Source organism: Ambystoma mexicanum, chromosome 12 (genome assembly GCF_040938575.1).
Source record: "Ambystoma mexicanum isolate Mex_15411 chromosome 12, UKY_AmexF1_1, whole genome shotgun sequence".
Lineage (NCBI taxonomy): Eukaryota > Metazoa > Chordata > Amphibia > Caudata > Ambystomatidae > Ambystoma > Ambystoma mexicanum.
Window position 1 is genome coordinate 927,652,296 of NC_090936.1, and position 25,158 is coordinate 927,677,453.

At 45.7% G+C, this 25,158-nt stretch overlaps 1 protein-coding gene across 1 annotated transcript in view; it reads left to right on the forward strand.

Moving 5' to 3' along the window:
• CFAP54 (cilia and flagella associated protein 54) overlaps positions 1 to 25,158 on the forward strand; it is a 3,669,934-nt gene that overhangs the window by 1,168,777 nt on the left and 2,475,999 nt on the right. The window lies entirely within an intron of this gene.

Sequence of the window (25,158 nt, forward strand, 5' to 3'; positions counted from 1 at the left end):
CTCCCAAATAGCCCAATAACTCCCTTAACAAACATGCTTATGCTCCCAAGCGCCCTTCATATTGTACACCTTCCATTTATACACACACACACTTCGTCTTCCTGCCAAGACATCCCCTATAGTTTTGAAGAATGTAATTTGCAAATGTACGCACTATGTCATTAGCCAACATATTTTCTTACCATCTTCTTATACAGGAGCACCACTCACCTGTCTCTGGAAAGCCGTGTGCACTTCAAAATACAGCCTACAATAAACCTGCTCTCTGCAATCAACAAAGTAAGTACAATACCAGCATACTCTTGTATGTCTTACTAAACAAGTGCACTTTTGTTGTACTGTAGCATATAGATCTGTGCCGATCCAGAAGTATGTAGGTACTTGTTACTGATCGGACCTCTACAGGTGCTAAGTGTTTGTAATGTCGCCACCATTAGAATAATGCCCACATACTAACACAGTGTCCCCAACCTAACCTTACACTCCACTGCACAGCCACATTCTTTTAGTTAAATAGCTGCCTACCCTCCCATTCACCCACTGACGCACATTGCACACATATTCATGTGAATATTTGCACACCCACACTACCCTTTCTTCGCCAACAGTTACTACACAATGCCTACCAAACGGCAATTCTGCAGAAAGCAACGCAGAATGAGAGCCACGCAACCTGCAAACACAGAAAGTAGCCATCCACTGGAAGCTCAATGCGAACAGAACAGTGATTGAGAAGAAAAACGGATGCATCAAACAGTAAAAACAGTGTAGGTGATCTGGCGAAATGTGAGAATGTAAAGAAAACCACTAAATACAGTGCAACACACACTAGTGCAAACAGAGCACGTACAAATGGTAATGTAATCACAAGCAAGCATTCTAAAAAAGTAATTTTACAAAGATGTTCCACTATAGAGTCCTTCAGAACCTTACAAGTAGAGGGCAGAAATTGCAATCAACCCTCAAAGCCTACAGCAGAAAAGTCATCCTAGAAGCTCTTGTAGACAGTGCTATAAGCATGAAGCGGAAATTGTTTATAGTAATTTTGAAGAGAATGAAACCACTAACAAGATTAATTGGGAAATTGCAAGCACTACTTCGAAACAAACGCAATGTGAGTATAGATACCTTTGGCCACATCTATACAGGTGAGTGGAGTCACACCACCAACACAGAGCCATACTTCAATGAAGAATCATACAAACAACAACAAACTAACCAAATTGCCTTACATCAGAGTTGATGAGGGTATGAAAAGATACACAATACCATAATGGAAGAGGAAACACTGCTTTCAGAAATATACCCATCAAACTTAGATGTCACTCTAAAATCCACCAAACCAACACGCCTCACCTACAAATGGCCTTGCACATCAATGTGCAACGTTCGCCAATGCCTAATCAAAAATGTACAGCAATTCCTCAATCAGTATGTCAAAGCCAATGACAAAAGAAAAATGAAAATACTACAAACTATGGACTCCTGTCCAGTGCGCAACTACACTGGAATACGAGGACATTCCTTAGCCTGTATTTCTGGACCAGCTTGCAAAAGCACCTGCCACCGTATTAAAATGTTAGCAACCCACCATTCAACAGTTAGTTTACAAACTGTACTATGCAAAAACTGTACATACACACCAACGTTTTCACACAACAGTACTGACAACCATGCAGCTATCAACTTTTTGTATCACACATACAGAAAAGAAAGACAAAAATTCAAAAGCACTTCTGCTGAAATGCCAAACCAAGTATGTGTCTGTTGTCGTAGAACTTTCTTTAAAAAGAGCTCCAAAACTGTAGATATAATGCAGAAAATAGAAGGCAATGAGGAATCCCAATGGTTTCAATTAGCTCTGTACCTTCTAGCAGAAAACAAGTACAACATTACCAACACCTCCATACTGTGCACATACTGCACTGCAAAACTTGACAATAACCAAAGGCCTTCACGGGCAATTAGTAATAATTTGGAACTATTTCCGCTGCCAAATGCACTGCAGCAGCTTCATTTGTATGAGAGCATTATAATATAAACAGTGTACCCATTTCAAGCAATAATACGTCTTCAACCAAAAACTGCAAAATTACCACCTACCGAATTACTGAAAGGCATTTGTGGTAAAGTAGTCTATTTACTGTTAGATCTCAAAGAAAATGTAGACACTCTACTAGTGCAAAGGCTAAACACAAATATTTGATTATCCGGGTAAATGGTGTACCTACAAAAGACAAACGAATTTGGCAACAGCTAGTGGACTTAACAAAGTTAGAGAGGCGTTGCATTACCTTAAAGAAAACAATGAATACTACAAGGAAATAAACGTTCAAGAAAACCTGAGGGAAACAACCAAAATAAATCAGGACTCCTCAAGAAGTGGCCAATTTGAACATCTACATCCTAGTGCAGCCTCCAGTATTTTAGACCACTATACAATTCACCCACTGCAATCCAAAGACACCATAGACGATGCACTAGAAACATATCAAATGTGGCAAGCCAAAGGAGCGCCAATCACTATATGTAACGCTCACCTGAATCCCTCGGAGGCGCGGGTCTGGTCTAGGGGTTCTCCGAACCTTCCAGAGTCACTCGCAGGTCTTTGGCACCACCCTGGAAGGGCCCCCTCCTTACTGTGATCTTAATCCGGAGAGTGAGATGTCTTAGGTAAGTAAATGCGGCGCTCTCCATCCTGCGTCTGTGCAGGAGCGCTGTAGCCAGTTACTTCACTGGACGATAGTTCAGCCTTTTATTGTGGAGGTAGAGTCCAGAAGGCAAGACCGTCGTTAGCTGCACCAACGGGAAGTGCCTTATTTGAGTCTTTTATTGTCCTTTCAGAATCTTGCCTCTTTGCAGGTCCGGTATGTTGATCCGATAAGTGGAAAAGTCTGGAGTTTTTTGCAGGCAAGCAAAAGGTTCATCTGAAGTTAAATGCACTTTTAAATGTCTTTTTCCCCTTTTCTTTCAGGTCGCGGTGCAACCGGCGATGAAGACTGATGCCGAAGGATCATGCCTGAGGACCACTTGAGGCACGTGAGTAGAAATGGAGTCCTGAGCTCTAATAATGTCCTTCTTGTATTTTACAGGTGCGGACAAATGGCGCAGAACGGAGCTCGCGGAGACCGTGGCACAGGTAAGCAGATATCATGGAGTTATCGCTAACCTGTATTCTTTGTTGTTGCAGATGGCTGGAGAACGAAGAATCACGGCACGGGGCCTTGGAAGGCGCCGACGGGTGGTAAGAGCAGCTCTGGTATTTTCTCGTGCTACTCTAATGTTCTCGTTTTCCTTTTCAGATGTCACGGAAGGCTGGAGCTGGATTTCAGGAAGGTAAGTTGAAGATTGTCCTGTTTTCAGGTGCAGAAGAAGAAGATCAGCAGGAGCCGACACGGTGAAGGTCCTGCTGCTATTGCAGAATAACGCGAAGCACGTGAAACCAATCGGGTGTGGTTTAAATAGCCTTCAGTCGTGCTTAGGCGTCTTCTTCCAGAGCCTCCAGAGGTAAGAAAAGAGTTCCAGTGTGTGGTTCTTGGGAGTGGTGCTGGCCCCACTCAGCAGTTAAAGTAGTTCCAGCAGGATTGGATGAAGAGTTCATCCTGCAGGTAGGAAGGCAGCATGGTCTGCAGCAGGTAAGTCCACCCAAGCACCAATCCCTTTTATGAGCCCGGCGCTTCCAGTGCCGGGACTGGGTCCCTTTATGAGCATGAGCCTGGCGCCACTGAGAATGTGGAGTACATATTCCACCTGCTCTTTGAAAGTGAAGCAGCAACGCTATGTTATGGAGTTGCCCACACGTTAAAAACAGGATCCCATTTCCAAAACATGTCTGCCACACAACTACTTCAAACGATGCCAGAGAAGGACAAAGTTTTACAGTCAAGTATTACAAATCTCTTGGCAAACATGCGTGGTACAAAAGAGTACTAGTTCCGCCGTCACGCAGATGTACGACATATGCTACACAACCTTGGCCCGCCCACATGGTTTGTCACTTTAAGTCATGCTGAGTATGCATGGGAAGACTTGCACACCTTCCTACGCATAGCAAACAAAAACAAAACAGGTGTAGACATGAAAACACCAGGAGAGCTGTCCTCTCTCGATCCAGTAAATGTTTCACGCTACTTTCATCATCGCTTCCTTGCCATGCTGCACTTCATTTGCAATAAAGCACTTCCTCCCCTCGCAGAAGTTGAACACTTCCTTTGAAGAAAAGAATATCAAGCCAGAGGAGCACCACACATCAACATGCTTTTGTAGATTAAAAATGCTCCTAAATTTGGTGAGGAAAGTGATGAAACTGTTTTGCGGTTCATTCACAAATGTCACTTGCGAAATCCCTTCGGAAAGTACCCATAGTGACCTACAAGCACAAATCTTGCAATTCCAAAGACTCAAGTGTGGCAAGGATTGTCGATGCAAATATAAGAACAGAGGCAAATACCACACCAAATGCTGCCTTGGTTTCCCTAGACCAGTTTCAACAACAGGCCAAGTAAACCGCTTCATGTCTTCGGTTCGGCACAGTGTGAAAGGAAAATCTCCTAAAAACACATACTGCATAAAAAGTAGCAAAGCCTCAAAGTACATTAATGATTACAATGCAGTTATCGCCCTCTTATGGAATGCCAATGTTGATCTACAGTACATTGCAGACAATTTCACTGCTGTTGCCGATATGTCACGGCCTACTTAACCAAAGCGGAGAAAACAGATCTCAAAGACCTTTGGGATGACATATCCTCTGACAAAACACTGGCACAAAAATTGTACAGCTTTGGCATTAAAATGCTGTCCCATAGAGAATGTGGCAGCTACGAAGCTGCTGACTGCTTAACTGGCACAGCCTTATATGGGAAATCTGACAACATATTGTGGCTAAGCCTTGGACCTGCTACATCTAGAAGAAGAGTACTTAAGTTGTATGAAGACATAAAAACAATAGCCAAAACTGATCCCAAGAGCCAGGACACATACTACCCATACAGAATTAGTACTTTAGAAGCCTTGTGCTTGTACTAGGTAGCCCAAAACTTCTCATACAAAAACATTACACCAAATGAGGAAAAAGGTAGATGCAGAGTGGAAAGTTGTGAAGGCAGCCTGATGAGACTTACCAAATGCAGCCTACTTAATCATATGAAGTTGTCCTTAAAAACTCCTCAACACAAAGAACTGTACTACATGGCTCTACTGCAACTTGTCAAACCATGGAGAAAAGAAGATGATTTATTAGCCACCTACAACTCCTATGAAGATGCTTTCAAAGCCACTGAAAGTACAATTATAGATGGAAACTTTGCACGGTACAAAACCATATTGGACAGTGAACGCCAACAAGAAAAAGAACTTCAAGTACAACTAAATGTAGACACTTCTGAGAACAGTGAACCTTCGCAAACAGGCAGCCAAGAACCACTTGGAGAGCCACTCATAGCAAATGAGGAAGAATTAGCCATGACGGAGGGAACCACCACTATTCTTCAGTATGAGCACTCTACAGAAGAGTTGGCAGTGCTTAAATCCCAACTAAATGATGAACAGTGTACCATTTTTGTAGAAGTAAGTCAAACCATTGAACATGATATACAGCGCGAAAGTCAAACTTGCACCTGTGACAACTACAAACCTGTACTGCTGTATGTAAGTGGTGAAGCTTGGTCAGGTAAAACATTCTTAATAAAAATTATCAGTAAACACCTCTAACAATTAACAAACAACAACCTTTCTGCAGTTATAACCACCCCTACAGGTTTGGCTGCCTACAACATATGTGGAGACACTCTACATGATTGGTACTCCTTCCAGTAGAACACACAAACAAATTACAGTACTATAAGCTTTCAGCAGAATCAGCTATGGAGCTATGCAAAGTTTTGAAATACATGAAAATGCTCCTAATAGATGAAGTGAGCATGGTCTCCAACCTAATGTAGGCTTTGATTCACCTCAGAATGTAAAAGGTACTCAAAACAAACTACGAAGAACTCTTTGGAAGAAAACATGTCATTGTTTTCGGAGATCTCCTTCAATTGACGCCAGTCAAAGGTGAACCTTTCTTCAAAACCTTATGACACAAACAGTGCCGTAAAAGTCTTGGAAGCATCGGGAATGTACATCTTTGGCAACATTTCCAATACAGAGAACTAACTCAAAACATGCGTCAGTCTGCAGACCTCACATATGCCAACATTTAAAAAAAAATACGGATTGGTGTACTATCAAAGGAGGCACAGTCTACCCTCAATAGTAGACGTTATCAATGAGCTGTGCGGGCGTAACACATGTGCTACTGATGTCATGGAACAATTAGCTCAGAAAAATGTCAGCTGTATGGCCTTAATGCCAACTCTAGCAAGCTGTGCACAATTTAATGCAACAATGCTGCAAAAAGGAAAACAAACACTAGTGCAAATTCATGCCACAGAACAACTGGAAGTACACAGTGTGACAATACCTATGTGTCAACAAGGCATAGCGCGACTACAAGCCTTGGAGAACTCCATCTCCAACACAGCTGGTTTGGAGAACATTTTAACTTTGTGTCAACTGTAGCGTTATGCTAAAGCGTAATATTGACATAGAGCAAGGTTTAGTTAATGAAGCACTTGGTACAGTTGTTAGCTTCCAGACATACCCACGAGACAACAGCATTCAGTTTGTAAACATCAAGTTTGATAAACTTTCAGATATCAAAAATATAGGACGCACAAATGCGAGATTCCTTCTTTTCAAAGACATGTATGTACGCAGAGAACAGTTTTCTCTGTCGCTAGCTTATGCAGTAACTAGTCATAAATCGCAAGGTCTAACCTTAGATCAAGCATTTATTGATATTGCCAACAGAGTCTTCAAAGAAGACATGAGTTACGTAGCACTGTCACGGCTACCTACACTGGAAGGACTGTATCTAATTAATGTTGATGAAACTGCAGTCAGTGCAGAAATTCCTTGCATCATAGAGTACAATAGACTACGTGCACTGTACACACCCCATCTAAAACTTTACCCTATTCCTCAAAAACCAAAAGGTTTGAAAGGAAGGCTCATTCCATCAGAAGTACTAAATGATTTCGCCACACTACCATCAAAGAAATTGAAAGAAACTCATACTACAGCAACTACCAAAAGCACATACAAAAGGAGTAAAATAGACAAACCATACCCAACTCCACCCACAAAAAAACGCCTCTGCAAAGGAACAATGTGCCCTTCTATCAAAGGGCTCAGACACAGAAGTACCTGGACCATTCACATTTTCCAATACAAAAGTTATTAATTCCTATGCAAATGTAACAATCAATGTTCTATTCCAAATACCAGCAGTTGTTGAAAACATTTATATGGCGCAGACCAGTTGTGTTTGCAAATGCTTGTCCTTCACAGAAATGCAGTAAGTAATCCTGACACAATTTACAGTGTCTCAGGAATAAGGCAAGAATTGGACTACAGTGCTGGAATGGTGAAATTCACTTTAAACCTACAAGAAGATCCACCGGGTTTTCTAATGTACTTACTACAAATACTGGAAAGAAAAAACATACTTATAAATGAAATCTTTTACATTTCCTACATGTGGAAACATGCATGCACTCTTTGCAACCATGTCATTCAGGAGCAAGTCCCTAACAAATTCCTCATGTATGTATCGATACCAAACTGTGACTCCATTCCATTTCAGCAACCGGTGCACAATGCAAACCATAGCATGTGGTGTATGTCGTGCAATTCCGATATTCGTTCGACGCTACATATACACTCACATAGTCAATATGTGATATTAATGCTCTTAAGTTACAATGCCGACGGTACCAAAAACAACTGCAAACTTACTGTCTTCACACACGGACAGGTATCACTTGGCAAAAAAACCTTCATAACCGTAGCCATAATCTACCACACAGGAGACTCCACCAATGGAGGCCACTATACTGCATACATTAGAAAGCAATCATCATTGTGTGAATGCAATGATACTTCCATCAGTCCAACGCACAGACTACCTGCAATTCTTGCAAATGCCTACTTAATATTCTTGAAGCCAAAATTTACTCATTGATGTACAAACCTACTATACCTTGCTCTCCAGCACCAACTAGTACCTTCGTAAGTGGAGAAAAAATGTTTTTACTTCCACACTATCGACCTAAAGCAACATACCATACTGGAATCATTGACGAAATGCACTACAGTGTGTGTTGGACAATTGTATCCCCAATGAACCCAAGGAGTACAGTCACACAAACAGTATGTGTACATAAAGCACAGTACCAGTATTTTCCACTATTCTATGTATGAGGGTTCAAAACTATCCTCAGTAACTTCTAAAATCACCACCATCCAAAAAGTGGGACTGAGCCGGGGCCCTGCCGGGGCCCCCCCTTCCACTGCATGCAACATTGGCGGGATGCATTATCCCGTCACGGCGGCAGCCGCGACGGGAGATGCGCCTGCCATGAAGTCAGGCGATCTGACAGAAGTGGCAGCCAACCACAGCGATGCTGTGCCTGGCTGCCACTTCTGTAAGTCATAGTAACTGCCTCTGGTGACCTCTCGCGCGAGGGGTCACCAGCGGCACTGTCCCTTTGTTTCCCCAGGTCGCCGAGGCGTCTTTAACCCTCGGCGAACCTGGGGATTCCTTGACATTTTTCGAGGTTTATGAAAGATGGATTGTAAAGTACATAATTCAAGCCATCTTTTATAAAGCTTTGCCGACGGACAATTTTGTCCCTAGTCAAAGCTTTATAAAAGATGGCTTGAATTGTGTACTTTCAAAGCCATCTTTTATAAAACCCAAATGTTTAAAAAAAAAATGGCCTGAAAAGTAGGCAAGCCGTAAGGTATGCACACACACATATATATGCATGTTATATATCTGTGTGCGTACCTTACTATGGTTTGTGTACTTTGCAAGCCATCTTTTCTAAACATAGAAATACATATTTCCATGTTTAGAAAAGATGGCTTGCAAAGTACACAAACTATAGTAAGGTACGCACACAGATATATAACATGCATATATATGTGTGTGCATACCTTACGATTTGTGTACGTTTTAGGCCATGCCCCCACAAGCCACGCCCCCAATGAGGGCCCCCCCCCTCGATTTCTTACCCCACTTAAAGCCCTGACCGTTTTCATCGGGACACCTGTGAGAACGCATGACGGTAGGCCATGTGTTGTTGGCTGCCTGTTTCGGTGGGTGAGCCGAGTGAAATGTAGGGAAAATGCATTTCTTTTTCCACATTTCGGACTTTGCCAGGGTGTCTGGGTAATAAATTGTGGGCCGATTTACACAAGTCAGACCTCTGCGGGTTCCCACAGGTGTCCTCTTTTCGGAAATGCATGGGTTTTCCTGTTTTCCTTGGTGGCTTGGACACCCTAGGCCCAAATCCGTAGGTTGTCTCCCCAAACCCTTTGGGGGTTACGAGTGGTCTAGCCTTTTTCCTTTTGTGCCCCGGTAGGTGCACCCACACATGTGAGGTACCGTTTTCGTCGGGGCACCTGTGGGAATGCGGGAAGGTATGACATCTGTTGTTGGCGGCCTGTTTCCATGGGTGAGCAGAGTGAAATGTCTGAAATGTGTGTTTTTTTACCCCCAAATTTGGACTTTGCCGGGGGTTCTGTGTGTAACACAATGACTGAGACAGCCCTGCTGAAACTGACATGAATGCAGTGTAGTGTGCTGAAAGGCTGGGTACTTTCCTTCACATTCCTTGTTATGGGTGTCTGGGTGGAGTGAATGTTCTGAATGCCTGTGAGCCTGATTGGCTGCCTGCCTGCATGAATGCCCTTTTGTGTGATTGGTTGACTGAGCCCAGCTCAGCCTGAGTGAATGGGAACCAATGTGTATAACAGGGGACCTCTCACTCGCCAATTTGTTCAGAAGCTGAAGTCAAAGCTGAAGCAAGAAGAAGCTGTTCCATGAAGCCCAGTTGGAGGAGAAGTCAGCTGCTGCATTTTCTTTGTGTAATGCAAAAGCTGCAGTATTCTTCCAAGGACTAATCCAGAGAGCACCTGCAAAGGAGACCTCTCCCCGAGCTACAAGGGGCCATCGTGCAAACTGCTACTCTTCATCGAAAGTACCCTGGAACCCAGTCATGTGTGTCTGCCGTCCGGAGAAGGGATCTTTGTGAGTCTTGAAGAGAAGTCCCCGGACATCTTGAGTCGAAGAAGTCCATTGGTGTCGCCCAGCGTCCAGAGGTGCGTTTCCTGACCGCTGGAAGCCTTTGCTGTCTACTACCCAGAAGAGGTGGTACCCTAGCATAGTGCTGCTGGTATGTGAAAGGTCCAAATTGCCTAAGAACATTTCATGGGACATCCTTGCCATCATCAATGACCACTTTTTCCAACCAGAGTCCAGAGTCGCTGAGTGCAGAGGAAGGTCAGTTGATGGTTTCACGCCACCAGAAGCTAATGAAGATGTCCCTGAGGGTACAGACTTGGTGAAGGTCCACTCCAGTGGTGTAGTCTAGGTCGCCAGAAGCCGTCCAGAAGTCTGTGCTGCGACTGCAGCAATGAAGAACCAAAAGTCAGACAACCACATAAATCCAAAACCCACCACCAACAGTGACCTATGCACCCTTCACCGCCAGAAGTCATCGAAAGGTCCCAGGGGTCTTACTCCCACTTGACAATCCTTTAAGGAGCCCACTGCAAGTTTCATCTTCCCAGAACGTCTACAGTCAGAGAAATTATTGACCAAAGGAGAGCACCACGAAGAGCAAAACTGCTGCACTTCAGAAAGACTTTGGTTCAATTTTTCTTCTTGGACTTGGCCTCCCAGTGGCTCCTTCTTCCAAGGGGGGGTCCATCCTCGGCGGGAATCGTCGAGTGAAACCGAGAAACTCTGCCACTTCTCCTGCCAAGGCACCAAAGGTACTGTGACGTGGAAGAGCATCTTCTAGCCTCAGGAGTCATTCAGAGCTCCCAGATTCGTCTTGGCTCCTGTTCTCCTGTGGCCTCACAGGTACTTTAGGGTAGTAGAACGTTTTAAAGAAAGCAGAAAGATATTGAACATTATAGCAATAGGACTGGGCTGGGCTGTAAAAGACAAGATAAGTTACTCCTTAACGTTTCCATTACAGGTTGCCCAGGTGAGGGAGTCCTCACACAGAATTGTGTATCTAGTCTAAAGAAAGCATTATGCCACTGTTCAGAAATAACGTGCCTTTCTTCCCTATTCTATGCTGATACATCCCACTTAAGAATTCATATGCCTATTTAAAACTGTCTACAATTAGTGCATCTGTTAAGGAATTTAAGTATTGTGTGGTACCACATAGTGTATATATTTGCCAGTTTTTGAATGAGTATTTCCAAGTATAAAGTGTTATTATTTATATGTATATATTTTTGTAGCAACCTTTTTTAATATAAAGAAGCTGTGTTATCACCTAATGTAGTGTGTGAACATTCCTGTGTGGGGGCTTTGGGGAAACACTGTACTTAATAACCAGCCTCCATCACCCCATGAAAGCTTAAGCCTGGCTGCTCGTCATTGGTACCAAATTGAGAGCCCTGGCTGGGGTGTTCTGTGCCTTTACCCTAGCATATAGAGGGCAGAAGTACAGATACCCCCTCCAGTTTTTACAACGTACATATTATAAGAGAAGGGATTCACAATGGCATATAAAATGGCATTATGGGGGACATGCCATTATGTGGGACATTAATGGGAATGCGCCGAGTTATTAGGGTCATGTCTTCCACACATCTGCTGAATTTCAAAGGTTTTGTTGCGTTAAATCTGTGCACCTTAACTAAGATTGATTCAGTGAAATATATTTGTGCACAGAAGAAACTTTGGTAAAGGGACGTTATGCTTAAGTTGCACTAATAAAAATCTATGAAATTCAGTGAAAAAACACATCCCTTTTCAATGACACATTTAGGTTTTTTTGTATTTTCATGTGATATCGTTTGTGTCTTGGGTATGTGTATTATGTGAGACCTAAGTTTTAGATACTATGGTTTTAGTTTTAGCAATTACACTGTGTTAGGTGAGGGTAGTGTTTTATGTTTTACTCGAAGAATTTTGAATAAACAAAAAAATGTTCTTTTAAAGTTAAAGTGTTGCACGCAGTTTATTTTTTCAAGACGTGCAGTGCCGGAAATCTATCAGAAGGTCTCATTTAAGGAGAAGGGGTGTGAGTAGATAAAATGTATCATCTTACTCCTTATTTTTGTGATATATACTGTTTTTCCTATTAGTGGAGTAGGAGGTGAATATTTGAATAGGAATTTGTTTGGTACCTATTTGAATATATACACAAGACTTATCTGCCAGGAAAGGTCCTTCTTGTGTTTGTCTCTGCGCCGCCAAACCAGGTTTGGTCCCTTTGTTCTTTGGCCTTTGGAAGGCTTCAGTGCTGAAGCCCTCCTCTGGCGCCAGTATGTCTGGGGTGGACAGGATGTGAGGGAGGTGCCCGAAACTCCCTATGCTTAGTTTCCTAGGAGCCCTGAATGCACTCTGGCATGATTGGCCGGCTGGCTGTCCGGCAAGGACAGCCACCCTGCTGAGTGACAGCCAGGCTGGAATGAATGGGGGAAAACTGTTTAAAAGCAGGTCTCTGGGACTTGGAAAGCAGAGTCGACCACTGGAGCGAAAGTACTGAAGAGGAGAGGAAGGAAGAGGACTGCTGCAACTCCTGGACGACCAGTGAAGCCCTGCTGCAGGTCCGAATTGCCTGAAACTCCGATGACAGAGAAGCCCTTCAAGGTTAACCTCTTCCCTTGAGTTTGGTGGCAACAACCAACTTGCAAGCCACCTGTACACCGTCCTATTCTGGTCGAATTTTCATCAGAGTGCTGTTGAAAACTGGATAGCCAGAGGGAAGGAAACCAGCTTGTGGACTTTAAGGCACTCACACCTTAAACCGACGTCTTGCTACAACTTTTGGCCTCTTCCCTGGGCAGTGCAGGAACCTCCTGACATACTCCTTGTCCCCACGACTGAAGCTCAGGAACAGCGAGATTTGCTCGAACTGCCAGGAACTGCTTCAGCTACAGCTTTCTTCATTGACAAGGTACTGTGCAAACGCGGTCCGGAAATCTTTTCGGCCATTGAGAAAGTGCGTGAAACATTCCTCAACTACAAAGGCTTGTCCTTCCCTTAACATTCGTCAAACTTTTCGCCTAGCCAAATCCATGACAAAGACTTAACCGTTATATACCAGAACTGTGCTATCCTATACAAAAGACTCTGAACCATTGACTTTGGCCCAGGCCTATTGAGAATAATTGCTGGTTGCATTTAACTGAAACCCTTTGTCCTGCCTATGAATGTATTTGGGCTGTCTATTCTTATAACCTTGGCTTTTCCCTCCTTTATTAAGTATCTGAAGTGCCATTTTGCTCCCACTTCATTTTGGAGCTAAACCTGTTCATTTACTTACCGGTTGGATTTTTGTGGTGTATTAGTGTGTGATATTGAACTGCTTATGCTAGAGTAATGTTTTCTAAATGACAGAGTAAATAAATGTGTATTCTTTTAACAAGAAACCTTGAGTAAGTGTTTACTTGAATCACTGTATTTGTTGGTCCTTTGTGTAACTTGTTCTACTGCTCACTTAAACTCTTGAGATAAGTCTGGCTTCTCAGCCATCGCTACCACTTAACTGTGTAGTAGAGGCTTGTACCAAAGGTGAAATTGTGCTTCCACTTGTAGTCCTAATTGCCTGTAGTGTTCCCCAAGGGTATTGCAGTTGATTCTGCCTAACAATGACATCACTGATTTCATCACATGTGCATTTACTTTTCATAGAAAGCCTCCACAAGGGATTTTTAGTGTAATTGTGGCAGAAAACTATCAAAGATCATTGGAAGAACTATCATGAGATAAGTAGTTCATTGCGCAATGCATTGCTATACACACCATTGTATTACAGACTTCCTTGCAGGACACGAACCAACTCATGTGGACACTTAGCCATTGTCTGCACCATGCCCCATAGAAGTGCAATCTTGAAAATCATCCCATGTTACATAGTGAAATCATGAATGCTTTTGTTTTAGAGTTTTGGGTACTGTGAAACATGTAAGAGGTAGCTACCATTGCCTTAATAACTACATAATTGCACTACTGCACAGAAAACATAAAGACACCACAATGCATACAAATATGAGCATATATAGGGAAATTACAGTAAGCAAAATAGAGCAGTATTACCAGACACTGCTCATAACATAACTCATTACCTTCATGCACAGAAATGATTGCTGTGTTTTACGCTTTCTTCTTCCCCTATATGTATATGTATGATATGATGTGAGTGAACCCTGAGGAAGTGGTGTAAGAACATATGAGAAGGGTGCCGTACACAAAGATAGAACCTTTTGAATTGTTACTTCCTGACTGTTAGTGAAGAAAAGCATGTGGCCTACTTATGTCAGTGAACAGAAAATGGGCAGCCACACATGTAATGTCATCAGTGATGTCATCAATGGGATTTGTGATGGCATTTTTGATGTTATGGGTGTTTAGTCCTTGCAGTGCACATTGGTGGTGCGAGTTATGGTTGCCTAGCTTACCATAACTGGCTAATTTCGTTTTTTTTTCTCGGTTTTACCTGTCCCTGTAACAACGTTTTTCCATTGAATTTCATAGGTTTTTGCTAGTGCAACTTAACCACAACGTCCCTTTAACGTTTTTTGTTGGTGAATTTCAAAGATTTTTAGTAGGGCACTGTAACCAGAACTTTGCTTTAGCATAGTGTTTTCAGTAAAGGTGATAGTTTTTTAGTAACCTAACTTAACCATAACGTCCCTTTAACAATGTGTTTTCAGAGAGTATGGACTGGAAAGTACCAAGACCAGAACGTCACTACTATGTAGTAAACACACTGAAGTTTGTCTACTAATTACATATATGCTGCAGTAAACGATAGTAGACGGAGCAATGGCAAGCACCTTAGAGTGACTGGAAGGAAATTCCCCTCATGACGCAATGTCTTACACTACTAACCCCATTGGTACGCACAGTACTGTGAAGCATACATTATGTAATATATATTGCTATATTTACAGCAAACACATTTTATTTTCTGTGAGAGAACATATTGGAAAGGAAAGTAAGGCAGCACAAGCGGTAACCCTTCCACAACAGCATATGGCCATAGCAAAGGAAAGAAACTCTGTGCATAGCAAAAAGGACAGGCTGGAAGCGAAAGTGGAAAAATTGGTGAACAATTGTGCCGGCTGAAAGGTTGTGTAGAAGGGTGTATTATTTAAAAAAAAACGGCTCTAGCAGACCTGCACTTGTACCCCTTCCCCATGTTAAAGGGCGCCATCCCATCAAAATCTTTGTGATGAGAGAGGTCAAGGTGATACCTCAATGTCTTCTTCCCCTCGCAACCAACTTGAGTAAATCCCCAATTCCCCACAATAAGTATCCACTTATGCTACCCCTTCCCTTTGCTAATGGTGTGTATGAATGTGTACAAATAAACTTAATAAGTGAAAGGTTGTTGCGTGTATATGTAATTTTTTTTTTGTTGAAAGGCCGTTCTCACTGAGCGGCACACAGTCCTTGTTGGAATGACCGCAATTAAGGAAAAGGTAGGTGTCCCACGGACACCGCGGTTGCCCAGCTTATCCACAATGACAATGGAGGCAGTTGCCGCATGTCTGCATGTTGTCCTCCACCTACGATGACGTGTGGGAGGGGACATTTGGTCGTTGTGCAAGTACATGTACGTGTATCTGTTCCTCTGTGTCCTGGTAACACTGCCACTGTGCAGCATATGTGAACTAACGTTAATTAGGTTGCAGCGCCCACCCACGGCCTACGGGTACCTATACAGATAAACATCCCACCTGTTATACCCTAAAAACCGCCAGCGTCTCCCAAAATGCTCGGCACACGTATGGCGCCCTATTATTTAGTATAGAAGTGGTAACGGTATGCACATGTGCACTACGTATTCTGCCCAAAACGCGTCCTGAGGACAGTAGTTCGAAAGGAGAACAGTGGCGATGTCACCATGAGACTGCACCCACGCTGCGGGTGGGCCCTTATTTTGGTGCCATGATCCTGACCCATCGACAGCAGCAAAGTACAGTGTTGAGGAACGTAGGGAGTGTTTTTCAGAAAGTACATGCTTGCAAACACAAAACACACCATAATGGGCCGTTGTACATGTATTTAGGTTTTTGAACAATGTAGGCCTGTTTTCCGGGAGCAAGTTCTCCACAGCAGCCCTATAGATGGGAAAGTGCACGTGCCACATAATGCCATTGTGAGCATGGTGGCATGCATGTTTGAAAATTTAACAGCACCCTCTAACTGATGCAGAGTGAAACATGCATTACTGCCGTGGGTGTGTTCAAGGCCTAGGCTCTTGAGTGCATGGCATACGGCCTATGACCATGCACCCAATAGTCTAGGCCTTGAACACACCCACTGCAACGTAATGCCGCCATGCATGTCACCATGTCACCAATTCCGACAATCCACATACACACCACTGCCACCAGCACTCCTACCCAACCTGCGCACCGCCTAGGAGCTATGCAGCAATAAATTGCAACAGTTACCATAATGTAGAAAGAAAACACTGTCTCCTGCACCCCTGTGCACTTTCATTCACATACTATGGCCGTACCCACTTCCATTCACAAAGCACTGTGTCAACATACCCCCATACTGTTCGCAACATTGGCCCATCTCCAACCAATCTGCACACACCACGCTATGCAAGCACCATCTTCCACCAGATGCAGAGTCAGACATGCATTGCTGTGCTGGGTGTGCTGAAGCCCTGTTAGGCTCACCTGGTCTCTGCGGGGGCGTTGGGGCACGGTTGGAGCCCTCCCTCGGCTTGGCTCCCCTGTATCGACTGTTCTCCACAGCTGCCACGGAGGATGTTGTTCTGGATGCTGGTATTGCCCCTGGGAGGAGAGGAGAGTCAATGAGGATGGCGTGGAGGCGTTACGAATTCCCTCACCCCTTTCGTGCCAGAACTGTGTGCGCAAGAGCCTTCCCATGCAAGCGCACCTGTTATTTGTAATGCTGGGCTCTCCGTCCTGCTTCCTTCAGCAGGGGCGCATAGAATGGGCCTAGTTGCTTCACTGGCCCGCGAAGTGGCGATCCAGACCGGCTGTGACCAATCCACTTGGAGGGTAAGTCTTTGGTTTTAGTTATTGTTTGTTTCTTCAATAATGTCTTTAGCAATGAGTCTTCACTTGGTGGTAAGCAATAATGATGTCTTGCAATGTCTCTGCTCTTCCCTATAGGTGTGAAGAGGATGGCTCGGAAGCGTGGAGCGGATCCTGGGATTCCCCTGAGAAAGATGGACTCTCAAGGTCAACAGGTAACCGGGCCGTTATAATGGAAGTCAAGACTCGGGTAAGATGCAGCCCAGAGTTTGTTATTCTAACCTGTTGTGTTCTTTTCCCTTGTAGGATGGCATGGAGCAGAGTCCGGATGCTTGGAGATAGTTCATCGGCTCTGAAGGAAGATACCGCAGTGAAGCGGAGATGAAGCGCAAGGCTCCCTCGTCGCTGGAAGTCCAAATCGGGAGAGAAGAGGCCCCGACTCCGACGGAATTCAGGTTGGGTTCGCGCACAGAGTTGGAGTGGCTGGAATCAGGTAAGCGTACCTTCAGTGATGGAGCGGCTGGAGTCGGGTAGGTGCGCCTTCAGCGATGGAGCGGCTGGAATCAGGTGGCTGCGCCTCAGCGATGGAGCGGCTGGAATCAGGTAGGTGCGCCTTCAGCGATGGAGCGGCTGGGATCAGGTGGGCGCGCTTCAGTGATGGAGCGAGTCAGGTAGGTGCGTCTTCAACGATGGAGCGGCTGTGAACAGGTATGTAAGCTGGTCTTCAGAGCTGGAGTAACGGAATCAAGGTGAGACACGGCGGTAAGCGTCACGCTGCAAAGCAGAGTAACGCGAAGCGAGGGCATGCGGTTGGGCTGGCCTTATATAGGCTGTCTCCGGCCCCTCCCTTTAGCCATGCCTTGTGGCTCCACCTTGCCCCGCCCTAGGATTCCAGCATGGGCCTCCCAATGCTGTTCTATGGCCACACCCGGCCCTGATGCACGTGCTGTAGGCCCAGAATGTACCAAGCACACATTTCTATGAGTCTGGCGCCAGGACTGGGTCCATGTGGCCCCTGGGGGTGATGAAGGCCTGGGCCCTTGCCCCATGGCCATGACAAGCCCTAGGATCTTGAGTGCATGCCCTACAGCCTTTGGCCATGCATCCAGTAGTCTAATCCTTCAACAGACCCATCGCTCCTTCATCCACCCATGCATGCCACCATGTGCCCAACTACTGCAATCCATTTGCAGAGCACAGCTACCCGTGCTCCCACCCAATCTATGTCATGTGCAATTCACTCCCCTTCTGAAAGTCACCTGCCACCACTCACCACGGAAAGAGGTTGCCGCAAACAGGTCACGGCACAAGCTATCGGACAGTTATGACAGCTGCCTCCAATCACCACACAAAGTAGTCGCCTGTCTAGGTACCTGCAAAGTGGCGCAATAAGCACGAATACTGCAGGCCCTCCTCCGTCTTCTTCCACCTATTTACATATGTCACATAAACCACTTATCACTCCCCAACTTTTTCCCTCCCTTCTTGCCGCCAACACATGGCGTACGGTATATTTTCCAGATTCTTCCGCCGGCGCACTGTTCTCCGATACACCATGTCGGTGTTAGCCAAAAAATGTTGATACACAACATGCTTCCCTCCAGCCAACCCCCGGCTGCGTCCAAGGTTCTCTGACAGCATGCTGTTCCACAAGCCAATAACACTTCTGTCTGTGGAGCAAACAGGGAAATGGGTCTGCAGAGCGGACCCAGATATGACTAATTTTTAGAGACGTACATTGCAGTTGTTTGCAACAAAAGTACTGATGGGATTCCCACAAAAACATGTTTTCTGACCCAAGCCCCCGCTCCTGCCGCGAATTTGGTGCAAATCCATCCAGCTGTTCGGGCTGCAGCCGTGCACAAAGTTTTTGCCTATTCAGTCTATGGAAGAAAAAAAATGTGGGGATCCCCCCTTAACTTTGATTCTTCCAGGTGACACTGCAGACTCCAATCTTCTCTTTTTGGTTCGGGTGAGGGCAGCCCAGGGGTTTGTGGGTGCAGAGGTCACTTTTCGTGTCAGGAGCTGGTGGCGGTTCTCACCAGATGGTTCTAGGCAACTTCTTAAAGAAGACCCCCAAACGAAGAAAAGATGCAACCTCGGCAGTGCAGACACTTCAGGACACGGGATTGTAGAAGGGTGGTTCCAGCGGAGGTCCCACGATCAGGCAGAGACAGTCATTCATCCAGCGGTGAGCACAGAGGCAGCGCCAGCTCAGCTTCTGTTGTTGTGAGAAGGCCTAAATTGCGAGGACAGGAGAACTATGGCACAAAGCCACCCTGTTTATCAAAGGCACACTTCTAAGGCCCCTGCCTGCTTCCTGTCTGCTTACCGGGACACGTCATGATGCGGCTGCACCCTCCTGACCCTTTTGACCCTTTCCTGGAACTTCCAGCTCACTGAGCCATGTAACTGGACTACCACTGCCTCTTACTTTCCTCTCCTTGGGTGTATCTCTCGCCTTCTATCCTTCCCTTTCCTTCCTGGAGCTTCACTCTACCCTCTGTCTGCTCCAAAAATTCTCAATGATTTGTTTTTTATTCTCTCCCGCTCCAACACCTACCTCTACTCCTACCTTCATTCCACTTACCTATGGCACCTCAGCATTTGTCATTGAATATCTAATCTAAGCGTGTTTTAGTTATTTTCTGAAAGGCAAATTTGGGTGTGTTTTTAGAAAGTCAATTTTGGGTGTGTTTTTTAGTTACTTTGGTCCTCACCCTTAACCTGCTAGCCCAGTGACTGCCCTTAGCGTTCAATTGCTCTTGACCCCCAAAACTCCCTCTCTATACCTGCCCATGGCGCAATCTGTTTCTCCTATCTACTCAAACTATCAACTACCCCTCCCTTCTCACTAATTCTTGCAAGAAGAAATTTTAAAAGGATATCTTGGCCTCCAACCCACGTCTCCCTATTGCTGATACCTATTCCAGTGCTTCAGCCAGACAAACCCTCACCAACATCCTCTTTGTTGTTCCTTCACCTGATTTTTGGACCCCTCATATGGTCTCTGTGCTCTGTCCTGTATCCTGGTGGCACCCGGTGGGAAGTCCTGATGGATTCCTTTGACTCCTCCAGAGTCATCATTAACGTCTACCTTAATGGCACTGTCATGGTGCAAGGCCCTCAGGCCAATCTCTGTCTCTTTGATAGGCGGTTCCCTCGCCTCATCAACTTCTTATCTTCTCCAGCTGCCCACTATTCGCTTCCCTTGGCTACCTTGCCCTTCTCCCATTCCTCTGCTGCCCCTTCTCATACTCCCTCCATTCCTCCGCAGGGCATACCTCTGATTTGTACCCCTCCCTGGAAGGTCTTTAAGGCTGGCAACCTCCTTCATCTTGCCACCCTCAATCCTTGCTACGCTGTCAAACACTCCTCTGACATCTGCCACCTCCTTGAAGAACTTAACCTCAATGTCCTCGGTCTTACTGAGACTTGGTTCACGGCCAGCTCTGTCACAAGCTTTGACACTCTTCTCTCTGATGGCTACAAGATACTCTCTGCCCCCAGATCCTCCCGGCCTGGAGGGGATGTAGCCCTGATTTTCCCTGAGTGAATTCCTACCTCTATCATCCCTACTCAGACTTACTCTTCTTTCAAATGCCTTGTCTGTAGGCTCTGTCTCTCTCCTAGTCACTCACTTACTATTGCTACTCTCTACCGCCCCCCTGGCCAAGTCACCTCTTTTCTCTCTGATTGGGCGGACCTCACCTCCACCCTCCTGGCCTCTACCTCTCAACTCCTCCTCCTTGGTGATCTAAATATCCATCTTGATTCTCCCTGTTCCTCATCTGCGCTCTGTCGCGATCTCTGTGATTCACTCTCCCTCCCTATCCTCCCTTCTGGCCCAACTCACTCTGCTGGCCATACACTTGATAGCCTGATCTCCTCTGGCCTTCCCTTATCTATCCCCCTCATCACTCCTCTCTCCTGGAGCGATCCCTCCCTCCTCTCCTCCCTTCTTCCCATCTCCTCCCTTCAAGATAAGCCTCCCCCACAACTGCCACCCACCTTCTCGGACATCTGGCCCATGAAGCGTGTGTCAGTTGAGGCCTTCGCTTCCACCATCTCACCCCCTCCTCCACTTCAGGCTGACTCACACCCTGACACAGTCCTGTCCCTCCTCTACTCCTCTATCACTGCTACTCTAGATGCTCTTGCCGCTGTCATGAGGATCCGTTTGAAGCCCAGAGCCAAGTGCAATTCGTGGTTCGACTCTGGCCTAGCTACACTTAAACGTAAGTGTAGGGCGGCCGAGAGGAAATGGAGGGCCTCTGACAAACTGGCTTGCCGCCTGCTCCAAAGGCAATACTGACTCTCTGTACGCTCCAAGAAGCGAGGCTATATTCAAGCCTGTGTCTTTGCGGCTTCGAACAACTCAGCCAAACTCTTTAAAATCTGCAAGGAACTGGCCAACCCTTCTGCAGTATCCACCCCTCCTCTGACCTCTCAGGCCCTTTGCAACGGCCTTGCCTCACACTTTATCTCTAAAACCAAGAATATCTTGTCCACGCTCTCCTCCTCTCCCTCTCCTCTACCTCTCCCCTCCCCTTCTCTGCTGGTTGATCCACCCTCAGCTACCCCTCCCCCCGCTTTTTCTGCCTTTCCTCTCTTTTCCCCTAATGAGGTCGCTAAACAAGTCCGATCTATGAAAGCCTCATCAAAACCGGTCCAACCCTGCTCTTCTAAAACCATCAAGGACCACATTGATACCCTCGCACCTGCCCTTGCTAATTTCTGCAACCTCTCCTTCTCCTCTGGATCTTTCCCCTCTCCTCTGAAGCACACCATTGTGCATCCTCTCCTCAAGAAACCCACAGACCATCCCTCTTGTCTGGCTAACTATCGCCCAATTTCCATTACTCCCTTTTTGGGTAAGCTCTTGGAAAAGCTTGCCATCTCTCATCTCAAATTCATTCTGACTCTGTCGTCTCTCTCCATAACCAACAATCCGGCTGCAGAGCTGCCAGAAGTACAGAAACTTCTCTCCTGAACATCCGTGAGGACCTCCTCTCCAACCTTGACTCTAACATCCCCTTTGTCCTTATCCTACTTGATCTCTCCTCTGCTTTCGATACGGTCAACCACACCACCCTGCTCAATCAACTCCGTGACAACCTGGGTATCAACGATCAGGCTCTGACCAGGCTGACCTCCTTTGTCTCTGATCGACCCTCCCAGGTCCAAATTGGGTCCTTCCTATCCTCCATCTCCCTCACTACCAGTGGTTGCCCTGGCATTTCAACCAATACTTGGCAACTCTCACCTACTGCATTTCCATTTTCTGCTCAAATTTCCAGTGCTATGCTGACGATACCAAACTCATTTTCAGGCTTCCCTCAGGCTCTTCCTCTCCTTCCCTCATCTATGACTGTCTAATCGCCATTCAAAATGGGTGTGCCGCCAATGATCTTTGTTTAAATGCCACCAAAACATAGATCCTCCTCATCGGCACTCCCTCACCTTCCTTTCCCCTCACACTCTGGTCGGCCTTTCTTGGCCCTCCTCCAGTCCCTATCTGCGAAGCTAAGAACCTCTGGGTCATCTTTGACTTCACACTTTCCTTCTCCTCTCACATCTCTGAGGTCTCTAAAACTCAAACTTCCTACTGCACCTCCTCAGAGGTACTCTGCCTTTCCTCTCCTTCCCCCAGAAGATCATGGTCTCCCAAGCTCTGGTTCTCTCTAGGTTGGACTATTGTAACAGCCTCTTCCTAAATCTACCTGCCTCCACTCTTCGTCTTTTACAACTAATCCAGAACATGACTGCAAGACTTGTCCTTGGCCTCAAACCCTGGGATCGTATCTCTTCAGCTCTGAAATCCCTTAATTGGCTCCCAGTGGATGCAAGGATTGCATTCAAAACCCTTTACATTGTCCACAAGGCTTTCTGGGGCCTGAGTCCAAAATACCTTCAACTATCCCTCCGTAAATACCTCCTCTCTCGAGCCCATCGCTCATCTACCTCAAACTCCCCCAGGTTCAGTCGTTTTGCAAAGAAACGAGTTGGGGGCAGATCTCTGTCCTCGGCTGGGGTCTCCTTTGGAACTGCCTCCCTGCCACCTTGAAACTTGAAGAGAACCATCTAAGGTTCCAGAACCTCCTCAAAACCTTCCTCTTCGCTTCTGCCTTTGCCCCTCTTCTTCCCTGTTGATCTGTTTTCTCTCCTGGCACTGTCGCACCTGGCCACCCCCTGTCCCTCGGGCCCAGGTACCTGCTCACCATGCCACCCTCCCGCACTGCCCCCTGGCCACCCCCTTCACTGGGGCCTGTATCTGTACCCATACAGCTCCCCCATTCCGCTTCTGCACTTATCTGATACACCCTATCTGACTAACCTTGCACTTTGCCCCTGACAAGCTGCACTACCAGTGTTTTTTCTGGAAATACTGGCTGTATTTATTCATTAACTTATTATTATCCTGTTTGTCTCCTATGCTTTGCGCTTTCCAATTTCTCCCCTCTCCCATGCACTATTCACCCCTTTTTTCCCTTCTCCATGCACTTGCATGTTCTCAATGTCACTGGGCCTCATATAATTGTTGTTTTTTTTGTTTTTCTCCCTTGTTCCCCTTCCCTTTGCCTGGTCACGCTCTGAAACACCTGTGTATGAGCGCGATATAAATAAAGTATGATATCATATAACCCTTGTAGACCTTCCAGACCCTTAGCTCGCACTTAGCTCGTGGTCCTTCCTTCCCCTGCACTTCTGCTTTCCCCTGGCTCTGTCTACTTGGCCTCCCCTGGTACTCATTTTCCCCACAGGTCCTCTGCCCTGACCGGCACTTTCCTCCCCTCCCCTTTCCCCTGCACTTCTCTTATTGCACTTGCACATTCCAAATGTAACAGACCTAGTAGGATCATTTTATGTTTTTGTTACCTCCCTTCCACAAACTCCTTGCCTTGTTGCGCCTTGAAACACATTATGTATAAGCGCATTAGAAATAATCAGTCGATCAATAAGCTGAAGATCTTGTGAGTCCCAAGGCTCTTCTCAGAAAAGTGATGGCTGAAGTGCAGTAACTGTTCAGTCCAGCGGGTGGTCCATGGGTACTTCTAATGGCTGACAAGGTGTAGATCCATGTTCAGGGGTCGAGACTAGTTTTTCCTATCGGCCCAAAGGTCGAAGAGCCAACAAAGGTTTTCTGAGCTCATGTTGAAGAGCAGGGCTTCACTGGGCCAGTCACTGGAGTTGATGCTGGTCAGCCGCAGGAGTCGTTCTTCGGGTCGTCAGTGGGCTACTCTTCGTAGAAGCTTTGGTTCCAACATTGATATGCCGAACAACAGCCTGGGCTGTCCTTTTATCCAAGATTAAGGCTGGGTGCTAGTCCAAGCACACCAATGTTAGGGATCTGCAACATTCAAACATCCCACGGTTATCCAACCCTTGACAACCATTGGTTATCACATCCGTCCAGCAGCAGACTTTTGGGCACCAGTTCATGTGCACTGGCACTAGACAGACCCAGCCCCTTCCTCTGGCTCACACACAAACAAAGCCCACTTGCCTACAAAAGCATTAGCTTTCCCTGGGAAAGAGGTTTCCATATATGGCATTTCCTGATCTGAGAAGGCAGGAAGACGGCCAAAGGACAAGGTGGCCAAAAAAGAAGCAAAAATCTTGTGTCACTGCCATTTTAGGGTTCTTCGCCACCTTTAGTAGCCACATACAGTAAATGCAAAAGTGCACAATAAAAATATCACAAAAACAGTAAAAGTCACACAGCTGCCACCAACTTGTCTAAGGCACATTGTCAAAGTATTCAAAAAGCCATCAGGTAAAAACTGCACTTCAATATAAAGTGATAAAAGAATTCTTACAGAGATACATTCTCTCAGTACTGACAATCTTCAGGACTAGTCAGTCTCCTCATAAGAATGAGCAAAACAGGCAGGGGGAAGTAAAGCAGAAGGCTTTATTGACCTAATAACTGGACAGGGTTAAAAAAAATAAGCAAAACGACTTGGGTTCACATAGGAATCTGTGGAGGGAAAGGTGCAAATAGAAACTCTTTCCTGACATTTTATAACAAAGGAGCTTGGGCAGGAAGGCAAG